At 38.5% G+C, this 8,143-nt stretch overlaps 1 non-coding gene across 1 annotated transcript; it reads right to left on the bottom strand.

Moving 5' to 3' along the window:
• Positions 1-3,449: 3,449 nt before the first annotated feature.
• Positions 3,450-4,587, bottom strand: LOC102265605 (calmodulin-1). The gene has a single exon (XR_011467674.1). It is a non-coding gene; the product is annotated as a calmodulin-1 (transcript).
• Between the last annotated feature and the right edge of the window lie 3,556 nt (positions 4,588-8,143).

The following is an 8,143-nucleotide window of genomic DNA, read 5'->3' as shown; positions in this document are numbered from 1 at the left end:
TGTAAAGTCCCCTCAGACAACCATTTTGCCTTGTTGCATTTCTTTTTCTTGGGGATGGTTTTGGTTGCCTCATCCTGTACAATGTTATGAACCTCTCCATATTTCTTCAGGCACTCTATCTACCAGATCTAATCCCTTGAATTTGCCTGTCACCTCCATTATATAATCATAAGGGACTCGATCTAGGACATACCTGAATGACCTTAAATCCCTCAATTTAAGCCTGAATTTTGCAATAAAGGAGCTGATAATCTGAGCCACAGTCAGCTCCAGGTCTTGTTTTTGCTGACTATATAGAGCTTCTCCATCTTTGGCTGCAAAGAATATAATCAATCTGATTTTGGTATTGACTATCTGGTGATGTCCATATGTAAAGTCGTCTCTTGTGATATTGGAAGAGGGTGTTTGCTATGATCAGTGTGTTCTCTTGTCAAAATTCTGTTAGACTTTGCCTTCCTTCATTTTGTACCCCAAAGTGAAACTTGCTTGTTATTCCAGGTGTTTCTAGACTTCCTAGGTTTGCATTCCAATCCACTATCATGAAAGAACATCTTTTTTTGGTGTTAATTCTAGAAGGTGTTGTAGGTCTTCATAGAACCATTCAACTTCAGCTTCTTTGGCATTAATGATGGGGCACAGACTTGGATTACTATGATGTTGAATGGTTTGCCTTGGAAACGAACCAAGATCATTCTGTCATTTTTGAGATTGCACCCAGGTACTGCATTTTAGACTCTTTTGTTGATTATGAAGGCTACTCCATTTCTTCTAAGGGATTCTTGCCCTGAGTAGTAGACATATGGTCATCTGAATTAAATTCTTCCATTTCCATCCATTTTAGTTCACTGATTCCTAAAATGCCAGTGTTCACTCTTGCAACCTCCTGCTTGACCATGCTCAATTTACCTTGATTCCTGGACTTAACATTCCAGGTTCCTATGCAATATTGTTCTTTACAGCATTGGACTTTACTTTCACCACCAGACACATCCACAACTGAGAAGAGATTAAGAAGAGGTAGCAAGAATACACAGAGGAAATATACAAAAAAAAAAAAAAAGTCTTAATTACCTCGATAACCATGACGGTGTGGTCACTCAACACAGAGCCAGATGTCCTAGAGTGTGAAGTCAAGGGGGCCTTAGAAAGCATTACTGTAGACAAAGCTAATAGAGGTGATAGAATTCCAGCTGAGCTGTTTCAAATCCTAAAAGATGATGCTATCAAAGTGCTGCACTTACTATGTCAGCAAATTTTAAAAACTCAGCAGTGGCCACAATACTGGAAAAGTCAGTTTTCATTTCAATCCCAAAGAAAGGCAATGCCAAAGAATGTCCAAACTACCATATAATTGCACTCATTTCATATGTTAGCAAAGGTATACTAAAAATGTTTCAAACTAGGCTTCAGCAGTACATGAACTGAGAATTTCCAGATGTCCAAGCTGGATTTAGAAAAGGCAGAGGAAAAAAAAAAAAGAAAAGAAATGGCAGAGGAACAAGAAATCAAAATGCCAACACCCACTAGATGATGGGAAAAGCAAGGGAATGCCAGAAAACATCTACTTCTGCTTCATTGATTATGCTAAAGCGTTTGCGTGGATCCCAACAAACTGGAAAATTTTTAAAGAAATGGGAATACTAGACCACCTTACTGGTCTCCTGAGAAACCAGCATGCAAGTCAAGAAGGAACAGTTGGAACTGGACATGGAACATGAGCCAATATTGAGAAAGGAGTTCATCAAGGCTGTATATTATCACCCTACTTATTTAACTTATATTCAGAGTACATCATGCAAAATGCCAGGCTGGATGGATTCCAACCTGGAATCAAGATTGCCAGGAGAAATATCAATAATCTCAGATGTGCAGATGGTACCACCCTAATGGCAGAAAATAAAGAGGAACTAAAGAGCCTCTTGATGAGGGTAAAAGAGGAGACTGAAAAAGCTGGCTTAAAACTCAACATTCAAAAAACTAAGATTATGGCATCTGGTCCTATCACTTTATAGCAAATAGATGGGGGAAAAGTGGAAACAGTGACAGATTTTATATTCTTGGGCTCCAAAATCACTGCAAATGGTGACTGTAGCCTTGAAATTAAAAGACGCTTGCTCCTTGGAAGAAAAGCTATGCCAAACCTAGACAGCGTATTAAAAACAGACATCACTTTGCCAACAAAGGTCCATGGAGTGGAAGCTTTGTTTTTCCAGTAATCATGTACGGATGTGAGAGTTGGACCATAAAGAAGGCTGAGCACTGAAGAACTGATACTTTTGAATTGTGGTGTGGAGAAGATTCCTGAGAGTCCCTTGGACAGCAAGATCAAACCGGTCAATCCAAAGGAAATCAACCTGAATATTTATTGGAAGGACTGATGCTGAAGCTGAAGCTCCAATACTTTGGCCACCTGATGCAAAGAGCCAACTCATTAGAAAAGACCCTGATGCTGGGAAAGATTGAGGCCAGGAGGAAAAGGGGGTGACAGAAGATGAGATGGTTGGATGGCATCACCAACTCAATGGACATGAGTTTGAGCAAACTTGTGGAGATAGTGAAGGACAGGGAATCCTGGAATGCTGCAGTCCGTGGGGTCACAAAGTGTCAAACATGACTTAGCGACTGAGCAACAACACTGTGACAGTTCCAAGACTGACTGTAAAAGATCAAAAAGTGGGAGGTGGCCCAATTCCTGGATATCTTTACCCCTTCTCCCAGAAAGGATTATTTCCAGAGAGGTGGAATAATCCTCTCACTCATTCAATTCAGTCACTCTGTCGTGTCCAACTCTTTGCGACCCCTTGGACTGCAGCACGCCAGGCTTCATTGTTCATCACCAACTTCTGGAGCTTGCTCAAACTCATGTCCATTGGTTGGACTTGTCGACTCATTTCCTCTCATAAGCCTATGAAATTACCCAGCCTTTATGCACTAACTAGTCACCCCACATTTGAGGGCCTCTTGCTTTCTGAGATGGCTCACACTCTGTCTATGGAGTGTGTTCCTCCCAAAGCCATTCTCACCTTTTGAGATGACTGCATTCTGTCTTTGGAATGTGTATCTCTCTAAATAAATCCACTTCTTACCTATCACTTTATCTCTCACTGAATTCTTTCTGTGATGAGATATACAGAACCTGAGCTTCATTAAGTCCTGAGACCAGGTGTGTGATATCAATTAAAAGACAGTGAGTTAATGTCCCAATCTGAGATGTGCAATTTCAAATCTATATATCAAGCTGGGAAGAACTGACATCTTGACAAAATTGAGTCTTCCTATCCATGAACATGGAGTAGCTCTACATTTGTTTATTTCTTCTTTGATTTCTTTCATCAGAGTTTTGTAGTTTTCCTCATGTAGATCTTGTACATATTTTGCTAGATTGATATCTTATCTATTTCATTTTTCTTGCTGCTAATTAAATGGTATTCATTTTATTTTGGGGGGGGTAAATTGTAATTTTTTTATTGGAAAACAAATATACAACTTGGAATGGATTTGAGGCAAATTGTGCCATAAGCAGATTTTCTTTAAGTGGCTAAAACAAAGTTTAAAAAGCAAGTTAACAATAAAAGAAAATGTTTCTGGTATAGGACCAGCAGTACAAAAAAATAGTGTACGAGTACCTGGATAAAACACCCGTTTTGCAATAGTGCAACTTTTAAGTACATATTGTTGACTGTCCGTAGTCCACGCAGAGTTACAACTCCACACTTCAACAACAACATGCTGACAGTTCCTAAAGAAAACTACTCAAAAAAAAAAAAAAAGGCATAACCCAGATGTTCCCTCATTTGACCAACTCCATCTAAGTTTAGATGTGCAGAAGGGCTTAGATATATCCAGAGTAAGCCACATGCAACATGTTACTTGACCAATTTTCTAAAATAAGGTTTCAGGACAATGACAGTAAGATAAGGGAAGAAAACATGGAGAAATGAAGTCCTAATTACTATACATGCATATTTTTTTTTTTGACAGTAGAGGGAAACCTTTTACAGATAAGTTACAAACAAAGAAAAGGCAAATAAACAATTTTGTACAAGGAATTTAACACATTCTGTACAATGTCTTCACTTTGCTGTCATCATTTGTACAAACTCTTCACAGTTTACTTGACCATCACCATCAATATCTGCTTCCCTGATCATTTCATCAACCTTTTCATCTGTTAACTTCTCTCCAAGGTTTGTCATCACACGGCGGAGCTCTGCTGCACTAATATAGCCATTACCATCCTTATCAAACACATGGAATGCTTCTCTAATTTCTTCTTCACTGTCTGTATCTTTCATTTTTCTTGCCATCATTGTCAGAAATTCCAGGAAGTCAATTGTGCCATTACCATCAGCATCTACTTCATTAATCATGTCCTATAACTCTGCTTCTGTGGGATTCTGCCCAAGAGACCTCATTACAGTTCCCAATTCCTTTGTTGTTATAGTTCCATCACCATCCTTGTCAAATAGTGAAAAAGCTTCTTTGAATTCTGCAATCTGCTCTTCAGTCAGTTGGTCAGCCATGCTGCGAGCGCTACCGGTCTCCGGGACGCAATCACACAACCACTCCGCTCGCTCGCTCCACTCGGACTCAATGGTATTCATTTTAACTTAAAATTCCAATTGTTCATTTCTAGTTTCAGTTCATTTCAGTTGCTCAGTCGTGTCCAATTCTTTGCGACCCCATGACGTTTATAGGAAAGCAATTTATTTTTGTATATTTTGTGTATTAACCATGTGCCTTGCTAGGATTGATGTGAGGGGACATCTTTACCTTACTCCTGTCTTAGTGGGAAGGAATCTATTTTCTCACCATTAAGTAAGTTGTTAGCTATAGGGTTTGGGGGTGTTTTTTTTTTTTGCTAAGTTAAAAAAAAATTTTTTTTCATTTATTTATTTTTGGCTGTGCTTGGTCTTCATTGCTGCACAAGGGCTTTCTCTAGTTTTGGAGAGTGGAGGCTACTCTGTAATTGTGGTGCATAGGCCCTCATTGTGGTGGCTTTTCTTGTTGCAGAGCACAGACTCTAGGGCACGTGGGTTTCAGGAGTTGTGGCACACAGGTTTAGGTACCCTGTAGCATGTGGGATCTGCCTGGATCAGGGATCGAACCAGTGTCTGCTGACGTCTCCTGGATTGCAAGGCAGATTCTTAATCACTGGACCACCAGGGAAGCCCCAGCTTTAAGTTTTGACTTTAAGGTAAAGCTATGTTTAAGATGTTATTTATCAAATTGAGGAAATTCCTCTCTGTTCCTAGATTGCTGAGATTTTTTAAAAATCATGAATGGGTGTTAGATTTTTATCAAATGCATTTTTTGCATCTATTGATATGTTCATGTGATGTTTCTCCTTTAACCTGTTGATGAGATTGACTATATTAATTTTCCAGTAGTGATCCAGCAGTGTATGACCCTCTTGACTATGCATATAATTCTTTTTATATATTGTTGCATCCCATTTGATAATTTTTATGAGAAGTTTTATATCTGTTTTCATAGTATTGGTCTATAATTGGTTTTGTAATGTCTTTGTCTGGTTTTGACATTAAGGTAAAGCTAACCCTTAGGATGAGTTAGGAGATATTCCCTCTACCTCTATCTAATGGAAGAAATTTTAGAGAACTGGTATAATTTCTTCCTTAAATGTTTGGTAGAATTCAGCAGTGAGTGCATCTAGATTTGCTTTTTATTTTTGTTATTTTCTGTTTTGAAAGATTATTACTTTTAAAAATTTTCTTTAGCGTATTTATTTTTGATTGTGCTGGGTCTTTGTTGGCTCAGGCTTTCTCTAGTTGCAGTGAGGAGGGGCGCTGCTCTCTAATTGCGGTGCAAGGGCTTCTCATGTTGTGGAGCATGGGCTTAGTTGCTCCAAGGCATGTGGAATCTTCCCAGACCAGGGATCAAACCTGAGTCCCTTGCACTGGCAGGCAGGTTCCTAACCACTGGACTACTATGCAAGTCTGAAAGGTTATCAATTATTGATTCAGTTTCTTTAATAGTTGTAGACCTAATTGAGTTATCTAAGTTACACAGCCCATGGTGTGAGTTTTGAAAGTTTTAAAAGATTATATCTCTCAAGGAACTGGTCCATTTCATATAGGTTATCAAATTTTCATGGGCACAGAGTTGTTCATAATATTCCTTTATGATCCTTATAATGACCATGGGATTAGTAGTGAATAGTCTCTCCTTCATTTCTGAATTAGTAATCTGTGTCTGTTTTTTTTTTCAGTTTGTTTATTTTGATGGACAGAATGGTGTCCCCCTGCACCCAAAATTTATATGTTGAAGCTCTAGACCCCAAAGTGACTGTATTGAGAGATAGGGCTGTTAGGGAGATAATTAAGATTAAATGAGGTCATATAAGTGGAGCCCTAACCTGATAGGATCAGTGTTCTTATTAGAAGAGAAAGAGACACCAGAGATAGCTTTCTTTCCACAAGCACATGGAAGAAATACCATGTGAGAAAACAGCAAGGAGGAAGCCATCTACAAGTCAGGAAAGGAAGTCTCACCAGAAACCAACTCTGATGGCACCTTGATCTTGGACTTTTAGCCGCCAAAGCTAAAAGAAAATAACTTTCTCTTAGTTCTGAGAAAATAAACTCTGTTCTGAACTGAGAAAATACATTTCTGTTCTTTAGGTCACTCACTCTGTGTTATTTTGGTACGGCAACATGAGCAGACTAATAAAGTTTGCCTGGCTATCAATTTTGTCAATCTTTTCAAAAGAGTCAGCTTTTAGTTTTGTTGATTTTGTCTATTAATTTTGTTTTCAATTTCACTGATTTCTGCTCTGGTTTTTATTTATTTATTTTTCTGCTTACTTTACTTTTTTTTTAAGCCAGACACAGTCATTTCTTTTTTAAAAAAATATATTTAATTGGAGGATAATTGCTTTACAATGTTGTGTTGCTTTCTGCCATACAACAACATTAATCAGCCATAGGTATACCCATATCCTCTCCCTCTTGAATTTCCCTCCTATTAAAAAAAATTATTTTATTTATTTGGCTTCACTGGGTCTTCACTGTGGTGTGCAGATTTCTCTTGTTGTGGAGCACAGGCTCCAGGCATGCAGACCCATGGGCCCAGTAGTGTGGTACACAAGCTGAGCTGCTATGTGGTGTGTGGGATCTTCCTGAACCAGGGATCAAACCTGTATCCCCTGCATTGGTAGACAGATTCTTAACCACTGGACCACCGGGGAGGTCCCATTCTTCTGCTTACTTTGCTTTTGATTTGTTTTTTCAACCCCTAGGGTGAAAGCTAAACTGACTTTTAAGTGTTTTTTTCTAATGTATAGATTCAATGTTATAAAATTTTAAGCACTGCCTTCAATGCATCCCACAAATTTTGATGTATTTCTGTTTTCATTTAGTTCGAAATGTATTTTAGTTTCTCTTGAGATATGCTTTCTTATCTGCATGTTATTTGAAATTACATTGTTTAATCTCTAATTATTTCAGGATTTTCCAACTATGTTTCTGTTGATGACTTCTAGTTAAATTCTGTTGATGACTTCTAGTTAAATTCTGTTGTGGTCTGAGGGCATACACTGCATGATTTCTTTTTAAATTTGAGTCTTTAACATTTTTAAGCTCTGTTTTATGACCCAGGATGTGATCTATCTTGGTTGTTTGGAAGCTTGAAAAGAATGTGTATTCTACTCATGAATTTGTTTTTTAGGTTTATCATGATTTATTTCATTATCAGTCTTACACGTTGCTGAGGTTGGGCAAAGCCAGGATAGTTGATAGCATGCACTTTGAGTTCTGATGTGTGTTTTCCAACACCACCAAGCCTTTTCCCAGTTCTCAGCAGACTCTGATTGGGTGCTCTACACATTTCACTCAATTCTGACACTGTCTACCTGGAGATAGCATCAAATCCCACAGGTTAAGGCTTCAGATTTACAAGAGTGCCCCCACTTCAGACACCAATTTGTGTGTCCAAATTGTCTCCTGTGCTTCTAACCAGCTGACTATAAATCAGAAGTTACAACTCCCTACTTGAATTTGAGCATATGTTAGAATGGCTCATGGAACTCACACATTTACTGATGTGTCCCAAGTTGCTTCAGTTGTGTCTGACTTTTTGGACACATGGACTGTAGACCGCCAGTCTCCTCTGTCCATGGGATTCT

This window comes from Bos mutus, chromosome 18, assembly GCF_027580195.1.
Source record: "Bos mutus isolate GX-2022 chromosome 18, NWIPB_WYAK_1.1, whole genome shotgun sequence".
NCBI lineage: Eukaryota > Metazoa > Chordata > Mammalia > Artiodactyla > Bovidae > Bos > Bos mutus.
This window is presented reverse-complemented; position numbering and strand designations above follow the sequence as displayed.